This window comes from Malania oleifera, chromosome 7 (assembly GCF_029873635.1).
Source record: "Malania oleifera isolate guangnan ecotype guangnan chromosome 7, ASM2987363v1, whole genome shotgun sequence".
Classification (NCBI taxonomy): domain Eukaryota; kingdom Viridiplantae; phylum Streptophyta; class Magnoliopsida; order Santalales; family Ximeniaceae; genus Malania; species Malania oleifera.
In genome coordinates, this window is record NC_080423.1 from 56211722 (window position 1) to 56225654 (window position 13933).

Here is a 13933-nt window from a genome sequence, read left to right on the forward strand (position 1 = left end):
TTTTGAAAATATTTTTGGAGAAAATATTTTGAGTTATTCAAAAGGCTAGAGCATATATCTAAACTCATATATATACATATATATATATATATATATATATATTTCTTGAAAGTCTTCTAGCTTTTGATTTCTCAAAGGTCAATCATTTTGGAAGAAAACCCTAATTTCTCCTATTCTTATCTTTGAATATATTTTTGGGAGAAAATCTTTTGGATTATTCAAGAGAGCTTTGAGCATATATTCATTTCATATATATACTTGCTTGAAATGCTTCTCTTATTTGATTTCACAAAGATCAATTTTGAAATATTTTTCCATACTCTCACTTTTACTTGAAAAATATTTTTGAGAGGTAAAGTATATACTCTATCGAGCTTCATTTTTAAAATCATTTGAGAGTGCATATAGTTTTTCATTTGTACAAATCAACTCTTGTGAATAGTATTTCATTGTACTAAAAGCTGTTTTCATAACAAGCTCTTCGCGGTTTGGGTTGTGAACCGTGATCAAGTGAGGGTACATCACTTGGAGAGGTGGCTCGGCCTAGAAGGAGTGGTTTACGGTGTGATCTATACTGAGCAAGGGTACATTGCTCAAAGAGGCATCTCCGCCTGTAAGGAGGGAATATGGTTCGGATTGTGAACCGTACCAAGCATGGGGTATCGCTTGAAGAGGAGGGCTCCATACTAATTGAAGGAGTGTGTAACAGTTTGCTTCGCCCAATAAACGGAGCGATTTAGTGGAATCCTTGAGTGATTAGCTCAAGGCGAGGACGTAGGCAAGGATAGTCGAACCTCATTAAAATCTTTGTGTTTTTCTCTTTATCCCTTATCTCGTTTATTTCCACACGATTTATATTGTTGTGATTGTTTTACATACATGAATTTAAATTTTGATTGGGATATTGTTTAGTGAATCGGTTAAATATTCCAAAAAAGTTTTAAATTCCAATTCCCCCCCCCCCCCCTTCTCTTGGGATTATACCATTCCTCACAAATGTCATTTTCATTCATCTCATTATTTAGTTTGGGAATTTCATTATTATTAAAAATTTTCATTGGCATAAAATTCTCTTGGACAATTACTCTCCAAGCTCTCCAATCCATTCTTTGAATAAATGTTGGCCTAATAAGGCTTAATCTCGATTTTGATTATGACAAACTAAGGAATCTAATTGTGCTTCAAGTGAATTTATACGTATTAGATATTAAAAGCACAAATGGCTCATACTTAAAGCTTAAAAGTCATGAAGATTGACTAAAGCTTGGATGAAGTTAAATCTTCAAGACACAAGGGCTTAATTTTTATTTTATGTTTAATGTATTAGTAATTCTCAATATTAAGTGTGTTAATGAAGCTCATAGGATAAATTGGACTTGGAGACCTATTTCTAAAACTCAAAAAATATCTTTTCAAAGTTTAAATATCTTTTCAAATAGAATACAAATGATTTTTGAAATAAAGAACATTGAATTTAATAAGAAACTTAACAAACTGTTTTGGCAACAATGAGTTTGGGCAACCGGACAATGAATTCAGCCAACCGAAGGTGTACTGCCATTGAGAAAAGCCAAGACAATGTTGGTTTGGGTGATTGGACTAAATGTTTAGTCGACCGAATAGGTTCGGGCAACCAAAGTCAAGGCTCAAGTGACCAAAGTGCTCTGGCGACCGAGGCATAAGTTCGGGCGACCGAAGTTTCGCGACTTAAGTTATAAACATCGCGATTTCTTATCGTTTTCAAAATATATTGTTTCCAAACTTTGGGCAAACGGTCAAATTTAAAAGCCCCACCTATTTAAGGGTAATTCTATTCATATTAGGGCATCAAAATCACCCAAATTATTCATTGATTTCAACCCTAATAGCTGTTGTGCGTTGTTCCTCACTACTGAAAATCAAATTCTGGTTTTTGCTCTTCGTTTTCAAATATCATAGTCTAGAAAACCTAGATTTCTCTTGAGCTTTAATACATCTTATTTTTGAGAGTTTATTTGTGATTTATACTTGTACAAATATGCTCTTCTGAGAGAGTTTTATCTTGTATGAAAATCTGCTACTGTATTATTTTTGAACTTTTTTCAGGGATAAAATCGAACAAGCAAGAGGGTGCTCTTGCTCCTATTGATAAGACAGAGGGAACTTCACCTATTAAATGGTGAGAGTAAATGAAATCCTCAAAGCGGGTTGCTTAAGGAAAAGACATAGGCAAGCTGCCGAATCTTGCAAAAAATATTGGTGTTCTTCATTCCCTTATCTTTTTAATTTCTCACACATATAACTTGATATTCATATGTTTAAAAGATTTATTTATTTGGGATTGGTATGAATGCTTAGATAGATTTGTGGATGTTTTGGATGATTTAAATACATATTGAGATAAAACGTTGTTGCAAGATGAAAATTCAGAGACTTAATCTACTGATATTGTTTAATATTGATTGACTACTTATTCAAATACAAGAAGAATATTTGATTGGTTAAATATCATTGTTACCAATATTGATTTTGTTGGAATTGGTGTATTCCCAAGAGGGGGGTGAATTGGGTAATTAAAAATTAATCCCCTAGGTCAATCAACCAACAGTAGTATTACACAAACCTAGGGTCTTTCTATGTAATCATAAACCCAATCAAATATTCAAACAATAAACATAAACATACAGGTGTAGAAAGTAACTTGTTGAAAATAAAACTAACACTAGATATGATATCGGGGTTCGACTAATACTGCCTACGTCTATGCCTTAAGCTCACAAGCAAGAGGATTCCACTAAAGGTTCACTTCAAGGGTGGAGCGGCACCATATACAACCAAGTTAATTAACGGGCTGACCTCAACCTAAAACTACACCTTACCAGGATGGTGCACCTAACTTTTCTAACCAGGTCTAAGCCAAACCAAGACTATTCAACAAGGCTAGTCTCCCTCTTCAAGCCCATGCCTAGAATACAACAAATAATAAACTTTGTGTACAAACAAATATGCTTCTTACACTAAGCAGATATGCACCAATATGATCAGCCAAATAATGCACTCACATATGATAGGATATTAAGCTCAAGCGAAATTTTGTTAACTAATGTGTTAACACTCAACAGTATGTATGTCAAAGTGCGTATGTGAGAGCAAGACACAAAAGATAATAGGGTTTAAGCTTTCTAAAGTATTTTTGTCAAAGTACAAGGCAAGCTTGTGAATCTTGCAATGAGGATGCAAGATCTTAAGCCAAGTAAGGATTTTTCCCAATCAATATTTATGAATGAAATATTATGGGAAAAATCTTAAACGACTCTCTAAAAATCAATACACAAGCAAATATAAATGAGAGAGAATTTGAGCTTGTATAATGGATATGTAAAAACAATCTCACTCAAAATAAAAGGCAAAATGAGTATAGGAGAAGATATTTTGGCAATGAGTATGAAAAATATGGAAGTATAAATGATTTTGGCCAAAAAGATTTTCAGAGGAATTTGGCTAATCTCAAAACCCTAATCATTAGTTAGTTTTGCAAATGAGAATGTATTTATAGAGTTGGGAAGAATTATAGTCGTTGGGCATTTGCTGAGTATTTTGGAAAAAGATTAAGTGAGTTTAATTAAAAATAACCCAGTTTAAACTCGATAAAAATTAGACAACCCGAGAGGGTTGGTCGACCATAATTGAGGTTTGGTTGACCCAATTGCTAGGTTTGGTCAACTAAGGCATTTTTGAATTGTAGGTTTGGTCCACCAGACTTGAGGCGGTTTCAGAACCTCTAAGGTTCGGTCAACCGGGCTAAGTTTGATTGACCAAAGTTGAATGTTCGGTTGACCAGGCCATTTTTCTACGACAAGTTCGGTCGACCAGGGCGTTGGGATTTCCCACGTGTCAGTTCGGTCGACCAGGGCATTGCAGTTCATTTTAAGGACGGTCGACCAAGTGGTCAACTTTTTGACCCTAGGGAGGTTCGGTCGACTGAAGGTTCTCAGTGTGTTCAAGTTCAATCGACCAAACACGTGAAATTTGTGCATTTGATTTCTAACCATCTTTTGAAGTTACCCCTATTAATTTGGATCTTACATCTAAGATATATGGGGGCTTTTTCATGCAATATATTGGGTCCTATGGCCAGTCTAAGGTCTTTGAGCTTATTCCCTATCATGCATGCAATGCATCAATTATTATAGACCTTTCCAACTTAAATATTACAGACCCCAAATTAAATGTAATTAAATTACAATAAATGCCTAATTAGGGTCTTTATTCTTCAAGTCACTATGTGTGCACCAAATGACACTTCCAATTTATCCCGCACACAAACTCACCATTCTTTAAATACTAAAGTATTTGTCATAATCAAAATGGGATATGACCAATAAGGTCAACAATATCTCCCCTTTTTATGATGACAAATACCTTATGCAAAAGTGGGTATAGACAAGAAGGGCTCCTCTTGAAATTATGCATAAGAAAAAATTAAAGATTTTAAAAATTCAAACACATTTCCTAAGGTTCCTAATTTTGCCTAACTTCTCCCCCTTTTGGCAATAGAAAAAAGGGTCATAATAAATATAAAATAATTAGGAAATTCATTGAGTATGAATCATTTGAATACAAGGTATGATTGGGAAGATTTTTAGAAAATTCAGCGGCATGTCGTTTGAAAAATAAACCATTTCCTAAAAATATCTGTATGAAAATAACCTGATTGAGTTCAAATTAACAAGTTATCCACAACTAACAACTCAAATAGACCAGTGTGAATCAGAACATAAGACATAAATGTAATTCTCAACATGCAAGAGATATGATAGTCATGTGTTGCACCATACAAACAAACTCACAAAGAATAAAGCAAAGATAGATTTAAACACGTCAAAGTCATATATTTATAGAACAAGAAGCTCCCCCTAAGTTTGTGCACTCTATCAATTTTATATATGGCACACATACAATCAGAATCATCATAGTACTTGTTCTTATTTTGGGAAAAAGTTTTTCAAAATTTTGGCAGCATGCTGTCTGTAAATTGAACATTTTCCCATAAAAACATATACCTGAGAAGTTCAAACAAGAATTTTATAACTCAGTTAAAGCATGTGAGAACCTATAATCATCTATTAGCACGCAATTCACATCCACTGCATTCACCATGCAGGATGCATTCTAAACTAAGCATGCAATTAGGTAGCAGTCAACAATCCATGTAAATATGTCATCCATCAAAGAATATATATGGAAAAGAACAAGGAATAGTAACCAGATTGGTGTATTAAAATGCTCCCATGATCACGTTAATATATATATATATATATATATATTAACGTGATCATGGGAGCATTTTAATACACCAGTTATAAAGGACTAATGCTCCCCCTCAAACAATAACTACCGATAAATGTAAATAACTGCAAATGACCCAACTATCAGCAGAAAAAAAAAAAAATGGATAGTGGGTGAGAGTGTAGTGTAGTCAGTTAAATAAAAAATAAAAAATAAACACGAGCAATGTAAGTTGTTTATAGATACAGACCAGATAATGATAATAACAATAATAAGCTTAGTTTCTACAGGAAGCACTCTCAGTGTCTATACGCCATCCCCATCATCAAAATCATCTCCTCTATCTGGGGCAAAGTCTATCTGCTCCTGATATCTAGCATCGTGCAACTCATGGATACATTCACTCAGCCCATTGAAGAGCAGTGTACTGTGCATGAGATGACAAGGCCATATCCCTCAGTCCCCTGATATCTTCTAGTATGGACTGAGTAATTTGATACTGAGAGTCTCTAAACTAACCAAAATAATCATCAAATCCCGTGAAGGCTGCCATCAAGTCAGCATTTGATGGCTGAGTAGGTTGTGGTGGCATCTCCTGTGGGACCTCCTTCTGATCTCCCGGTCCCCTAGCACTCGAGGGCAACCACATGTTGCCAACCAACTCATACCCCTTCAACCTCATTGTAACTTATGAGAATAAGTATGTGCTTCTCCTCCTCCTTAGCATTGCAAGGTTCGATCGGGTTACTTCCACCCTCAAGAATAGCTTGTTCAAGAACCCCTCAGAAGGCATGATGATCCTATGCCCGATAGTCTTGGCCATCATCCATCTTATCATCAAAATGGGCAAGTCAAGTTTCTTTCTATCGAATAGACACCACATGATAAAGCATTCTAAAAAGGAAACATGCACTTGAGATCCTACCTTAGGCAGAATATTGTACATAATCAGATGGTGGACGACCTTGGCCTCTAAAGTGAAGGACCTATAGTTTGGAGGATGATTGTGGTTTGCAAGTGGGTCAGACACAACTAAATTTGTAAACGTCCCAATGGAAAACTCCTGTTCATTTATCCAAGAGGTCACCGAATCCGGGCACTCAAAGTCTTCCCGCCCAATGTCAAGAACATCAGACAAATACTCAGCATCAAATCTGATGTCAGTTTCCAAAACCCGGGAATAATATTTGCCCTCATCATTTCCTAAATTGGCATAAAATAATCTAACAAAAGTGGGATAGTGCCTACTGGGCTGATATGTAATGAATGACTCCCACCCCTGAAATCTAAACATATCCATGATATTGTTGAAATGTTGTTGCATAAATGGAAGATCAAGCACCTTACCAATTATGACCTCTTTGGGGTGGAACTCCCTCATGTATCTAATCCTAGTCTGCTCCAAAAGAAACCAATTGTACTGAATGTAGGCTACGTCCTGGGCATCAACACGCATATCTGGCTTGGTCATGGAGGATGGTGGAAGGATTTTTGTTGCTGGAGTGAAGATCTAAGGGAAGGGCTGAGGAAACAGAGGAAAAGCTCTTATTTTTTAGGTGAAATTAAGCTTCTTCACATGGCTCATATATATAGACTCGTGAGGCTCAATCAACCAGGGGCAACTTCAGTTAACCGACGCTTCAAATTCTTCATAATCTGTGTATGTTCGGTCGACCGGAGCTAAGGGTGGTCGACCAAAACCTGATGTGATGTTTCAATTTCCAAGGATTGGTTTTGAGTTTGGTTGACCAAGGGGTGGACCGAAGGGTGTTCAGTTGACCAAAGTTATATAGTTAAAAGTGGTTGGTCAACCGAAGGGTCAAAGTCAACCACACGATCGACCGAAAATGTCAGGTCATTCAAGGATGGTCGTCCAAAATCAGTCAACACTTCAATTTTCACCTTATTTTGACCTAATTCTGGCTTTAAGGGAATGACAAATGACTTTCCAATTAGAGTGAGATCTATTTATAGGATTTCTAATCTTAACCACTTCCTAAGCCATCAGTCATTACCAACCCCTAAATCTAATCCTAGGGTCTAAGGAGAAAAATAACTAATTTAATAATTATAATTTAAATCCATTTTTTCTTAGGTCCTACAGGGTTTGCCTTGCTAATTATCCATTTCATTTCCTTTTCTAAGCCTCTAGCACTTCTAAATAGATAGTTAAACCACACGTGCCCTTTTCTTTCATGAAATAAGCATATTTTGAATATACGTGAATGATTATGCTTATTTAAACTCTTTTTTGCTTGATGATGCAAAAGGATGCTTATGGGATTTGAAGGATGAATCCTTTTTGAAATTTTTTTTCTTTTTAACTCTTAATGGTTTGTTTGAATTATACTTCCCATCTTTGGATTTTAAAATCATTTCAAAATTATCTTCAATCTTTCTTTCTAAACAGATGATTTTCAATACCTTCACAATCCTTTTCTTTTCTAAGATGGCATGATAATTTTTCAAATCTCTTAATTGTTTTTCCAATATTTTATTTTCATTTTTTTTAGACACCCTAGCTAGAAGCTTATTCATTTTCAATAAAGTACATTCTAGTTCTTTTTTAAAGGGCATGCCATCATCATTAGATTTAATCCATAATTCAACATCAGATATATCATAGTAATGCTCAAATAAATCAATGCATACATCATAAATGGTATTATTATCAAAAACAATAGATGATTCATCATATAGTTTACCACATGTTTTGGCACAGGAATCATCACAGTAAACAACACATGAATTAGTACATGCATTATTGTCAAAGCGGTCATTAGAGGCAACTGATGATTCAACATATGATATATCACAAGATTCAACATAAGAATCATCACATGCTTCATTACACGAATCAGTAAATGAGGTAGGGTAAGATTCATATACCTCATCATTTACTAATGCAACCTGCTCATGATTAGCCACTCCCTGATCATTTAGGCTTGGAGCATTTGGAGTGGCAATCTCCTTTTCCTGGGTCTCTCCTACGCTTTTCTACATGCCATAATCTTATGAAAAATATTAGTATCTAATGCAAGATATAACATGTCCATGGCACATGAATTCGCATGCATTAACCTAATATCATTTTCATCCAAGGGTATACGAATTCCATTACCAATCACCTGCTAAACCATCCAATCCATTGATTTTATGAATACGCTCATTCTAATTTTCCAAGTGATGTAATCGACACCAAAAAATATAGGAGGCCTAGAAGGTGACTGTCCCTCGCCGAATGGGGATACACCAATTTGAGCCATCTCGATCTTTAGCAAAAACGATTAATTCAATGCAACAAGGTTATGATACCAATTATTGGAATTGGTGTATTTCAAAGATGAGGGGTGAATTGGGTATTTAAAAATTAATCCCCTATGTCAATCAACCAGCAACAATATTACAAAAACCTAGGGTCTTTCTATGTAATCACAAACTCAATCAAATATTCAAACAATAAACATAAACATACAGGTGCAGAAAGTAAATTGCTAAAAATAAAACTAACACTAAATATGATATCGGGGTTTGGCCAATATTGCCTACAACCCTGCCTTATGCTCACAAGCAAGAGGATTCCATTAAAGGCTCATTTCAAGGGTGGAGCAGCACAGTATACAAGCAGTTCAATTAACGGGGCTAACCTCAACCTACAACTACAGCTTACCAGGATGGTGCACCTAACTTTCCTAACTAGGTCTAAGCCAATCCGAGACTATTCAACAGGGCTAGTCTCCCTCTTCAGGCCCATGCCTGGAATACAACAAATAATAAACTTTGTGTACAAAAATATATGCTTCTTACACTAAGCAGATATGTACCAGTATGCTCAACCAAATAATGCACTCACATATGATAGGATATTAAGCTCAAGTGAGATTTTGTTAACTAATGTGTTAACTCTGAATAGTATGTATGTCAAAGTGCATATGTGAAAGTAAGACTTTTGATATCAAGATAATGTGCTCGTAATGTGATTAATCAAAAGCACTTTATAACCCTAACCAAATATCATAATAATGTCTTTTAAATGTAAAGCACAAAGGATAATAGGGTTTTAAGCTTGCTAAAATATTTTTGTCAAAGTACAAGGCAAGCTTATGAATCTTGCAATGAGGATGAAAGATCTTAAGCCAAGTAAGGATTTTTCCCAATCAAATATTTATGAGTGAAATATTATGGAAAAAATCTTAAGCAACTCTCAAAAAATCAATACACAAGCAAATATAAATGAGAAAAAGTTTGAGCTTGTATAATGGATATGTAAAAACAATCTCACTCAAAATAAAAGGCTATATGAGTATAGGAGATGAGATTTTGGCAATGAGTATGAAAAATATGGAAGTATAAATGATTTGGCTAATCTCAAAACCCAAATCATCTGTTAATTTTGCAAGTGAGGATGTATTTGTAGAGTTGGGAAGAATTATAGTTGTTAGGGATACGCTGGGTATTTTATAAAAAAGATTAAATGAGTTTAATTAAAAATAATCCAGTTTAAACTCGGTAAAAATTAGACAACCCGAGAGGGTCGGTCGACCGTAATTGTGGTTCGATCAACCCAATTGCCAAGTTCAATTGACCGAGGCATTTTTGAATTGTAGGTTCAGTCGACCAGACTTGAGGCAATTTCAAAACCTCTAAGGTTCGATCGACCGGGCCAAGTTCAATTGATCGAAGTTGAAAGTTTGGTCAACCAGGCCATTTTTCTACTACAAGTTCAGTCGACAAGGGCATTGGGATTTCCCACGTGCCAGTTTGGTCGACCAGGCATTGTAGTTCATTTTAAGGACGGTCGACCAAGTGGTCAACTTTTTGACCCTAGGGAGGTTCGGTCGACTGAATGTTCTTAGTGTGTTCAGGTTTGGTCAACCAAACACATGAAATTTGTGCATTTGATTTTTAACCTTCTTTTGAAGTTACCACTACTAATTTGGATATTACATCTAAGATATATGGGGGCTTTCTCATGCAATATATTGGGTCCTATGGTCAGTCTAAGGCCTTTGAGCTTATTCCCTATCATGCATGCAATGCTTCAATAATTACAGATCTTTCCTACTTAAATATTACAAACCCCAAATTAAATGTAATTAAATTACAATAAATGAATGTTTAGGGTCTTTATTCTTCAAGTCACTGTGCGTGCACCAAATGATACTTCCAATTTATCCTGCACAAAAACTCACCATTCACTAAATACCAAAGTATTTGTCATAATCAAAACGAGATATGACCTATAAGGTCAATAGATTTGTTGGAAAAATAGTACATCTTGTAATTTGATTTTATATTTAGGATTGTTCATTGGTATAGTTGTTCACTACTTAGTTTTCATTGGTGATTGAAATAGCTAGGGAACATGATAAATAAGTAAATCAACCTTCCACATGATAAGATTTTAAAATATCCAATTCACCTCCCTCTTGGGACTACACCACTACTTTCAATAAAAACACTCATTCTTTGTTTTCAAGAGGTGTAATTTACACCACTAAACATTATAGGCCTTGTGGAGGATTGATTCTCACAAAATGGGGACACACCTAGGTTTGTTATTTGTCCTTTATGCAACTACTTTTTAAGAATTTTTGCAACCTTAGCTTTGATACCAATTGAAAGTGATGGTGTAATCCCAAAAGGAGGGTGAATTGGGTATTTTAAAATTTTAACGCGCAGAAACTTGAGTAATTTTAAACTTATTTACCCTGTGCCCTAACTATTTCAATTGCCACAGAAACCTAATCAGCGAACAGCTATACCAATCAACAATCCTAAATATAAAATCAAATCTCAATATTAACAATATTCTTGACAAATTAGTGTTGGTATCAAAGTCTTGTTGCAAAAATCTTAACCACTTGTGTTAAAGATCGCAATGGCTCACGTTGGTGTCTCCCTATTTTGTGAGGGGAAACTCTCTACAAGCCCTCCAATGTTTTATGGTGAAAATTTCACCAATTGGAAACTTAGAATGACTATTTTTATCAAATCATTAAATTGGAGGACTTGGAGAGTAATTGCTCAAAGGGAATGTTGTGCCTATAAAAATTTCTTAATAATGTTGAAATTCCCAAATTAGAAAATGAGTTAAATGAGAATGATATGAATTTAATGCAAATAAGTTTTGATACCATGAATATTCTATTTTATGCATTAGATACTAATGTCTTTCATGAAGTCACTCCAAATGATTCAAGCTCAAAAGATTATGAAGGAGAAAATCGGTACTTTATAGCTTTAACTGACAAGTAGGTAAATTTCTCTCCTTATTCATTAAATGATTCATGCAATGATACTTGTGATAAATCTTGTGATACTTCTAGTAGTGAATCTTGTAGTGAATCCAATGATGATAGCATGTCAACTTATGAGGAACTTAAAAAGGAATACATTAGAACTAATAAGTTTCTTGTTAAGATAAATAAATAAAAAATATATACTACTTTGAAAAACAAGAATGAGGTTGTTAATTTAGGTGTAATTCCAAGAGGGGGGTGTGTTGGCCTAACCAAGGCTTACGACTCTTGATTTTGATGATAACAAAGTAAGGTTATTTAATGTTCTTCAAAGTTGTGATATTTCAAATATTGAAACAAAAGCAGACTTCATGAGGACAAGTGATCAATTTTGAAAGCTCAAGAGACCAACATGGAAAGACTCAAAGATCACAAGATCATTGAAAGCTCATATCAACTAAAGAACTCAAAGCAAAAACTTGATGATGTTTTTCAAAGAGTTCAAAAGAAATGAAGAGAGTCAATAGGAAATATATTGTAAGTACTTCGAGTATTTTCAAATTATGAAATTTCATTTTGAAGCTCATTAGGCAAAAGAGACTTAGAGACATTAATTTTAAAACTTGGAACATATTTTTCAAAGAGAATAAATTGATATTCCAAGAATTAAGAAGCAAAGAGAGTGAATAACAAAAATATTTTAAAACCTAGATTTTTACATGATAGAAGCCTGACTAAACATAGTCAATAGGCTGCCACCTTATAGGTTTTTAAAATGTACAGACAGAAGGTCGTCAGGCTACTGTCTGGGTCTTGACAGGCACCTGATGGTATAAAATGAGAAGCCTGACAAGGTTTCATCAGGCTACTATCCCCCTTTTGCCCATTTTTTAAAACAGGGAATTTCAGTGATAGGTGACTACCACCCTACTACCTATGTATTTTATCTGTGTAATTCATTGACAGACAACTGACTAGAACCCCTCAGGCTACTGCCACGCAGTACAGTTTAAATTTTATAACGGACATATTTTTGAAAAATAAATTACTTGGGGCTCAAACCTATTCAAAACTTGGACACTACTCCAAGTGAACTTGGGGATCAAGTTAAATGCTTTTCTAACTCTATAAATACACCCAAGATCAATTAATTCAATCACCAAGAATCAATTACAGCACTCATACTCTCTCAATTGTTCTCAAACTCTCAAGGGCTTTCTCACTCTCATCATGCATGGAAATTACTGAGGTTTTGCTAACTCTTAATCTCGAATCTTGTGCTACAATTATAATTCTTTTATTCATTGAAAGAACCATTCGGTGATACACTCTTTGAGCTTTAATCTAAATTACATATTTGAATTACTTTGAAGTATATAGTTCTGAATTTGTACTAATCTGCTCTTTAAGACAGTGTTCTTGTACGCAGCTATCATTTTGTATTCTTGTAGTGTTTTTGACGATTCCAGGATTGTTGGATCATTGGCTAAGCAGAGGGGATCGCTTAGAGAGGTGCTACTCTAGCCTAATTGAAGGAGTGACCGCGTGAGGGGATATCACTCGGAGAGGCAGGCTCTAACCTACTGAAAGAGTGTGTAACGGTGTTGTTCCACCCAGAAAGGAACTAATATAGTGGAATCCTTGGGTGGTTTGCCAAAGGTAAGGACGTAGGCTGGGGATAACCTGAACCTTATAAAAATCCCGGTGTCATTCTCTTTCCCTTACTCTTTTTATTTTCAACACATATAAACTGCATGGATGTTTTAAATTCATTAATCTTAAAAAAATACATGAATTGGATTTCAAATAAAGCCGAAGTGTAATTTGTTTTTGGGCTTGCGGAAACCGAAAGGAAACACGTTGGTTAATCAATATTTTGCGGAAACCGTAAGGGAGTACGTTGATTGGTTAACACCCCAAAACCTATTAACTAAGGTTTATTTGAATTCTAAATATTGGGAAGAGTGTGGATGTTTTGTTGAATATCAAATTAAGAAACAAAATTCACAAATACAGGGCTTGATTCAAACTTTCATTCACTAAAGGGCTACAAAAAAACTAAACATCTTGAATTCTTGAAAAAGCTAAAAGAATTGCATAGCATTTCTTGATTGAATATTTTGTGGATTTGATTGATTGGATTTAAAGTTTGATTGGTTGATTGAAGGTTTTATTTTGTGTGGTTGTGGATTGAATAAAAGACTTAAGCTTTTGTTGTGTATTGAACAAATTAATAAAAGGTTAAGACTTCAATAAAAACAAAAAGAATTTAAAAGAAATTCTAAAACCCAATTCACCCTCCCTCCCTCTCTCGGGACTACACCTTAGTTTTCAGGGTGAATTGGGTATTTTAAAATCTTGGTCACTCAAGTCCTAATTTTGAAAACTTACAACCATACACGTACAACCTAGATGACAAGAAA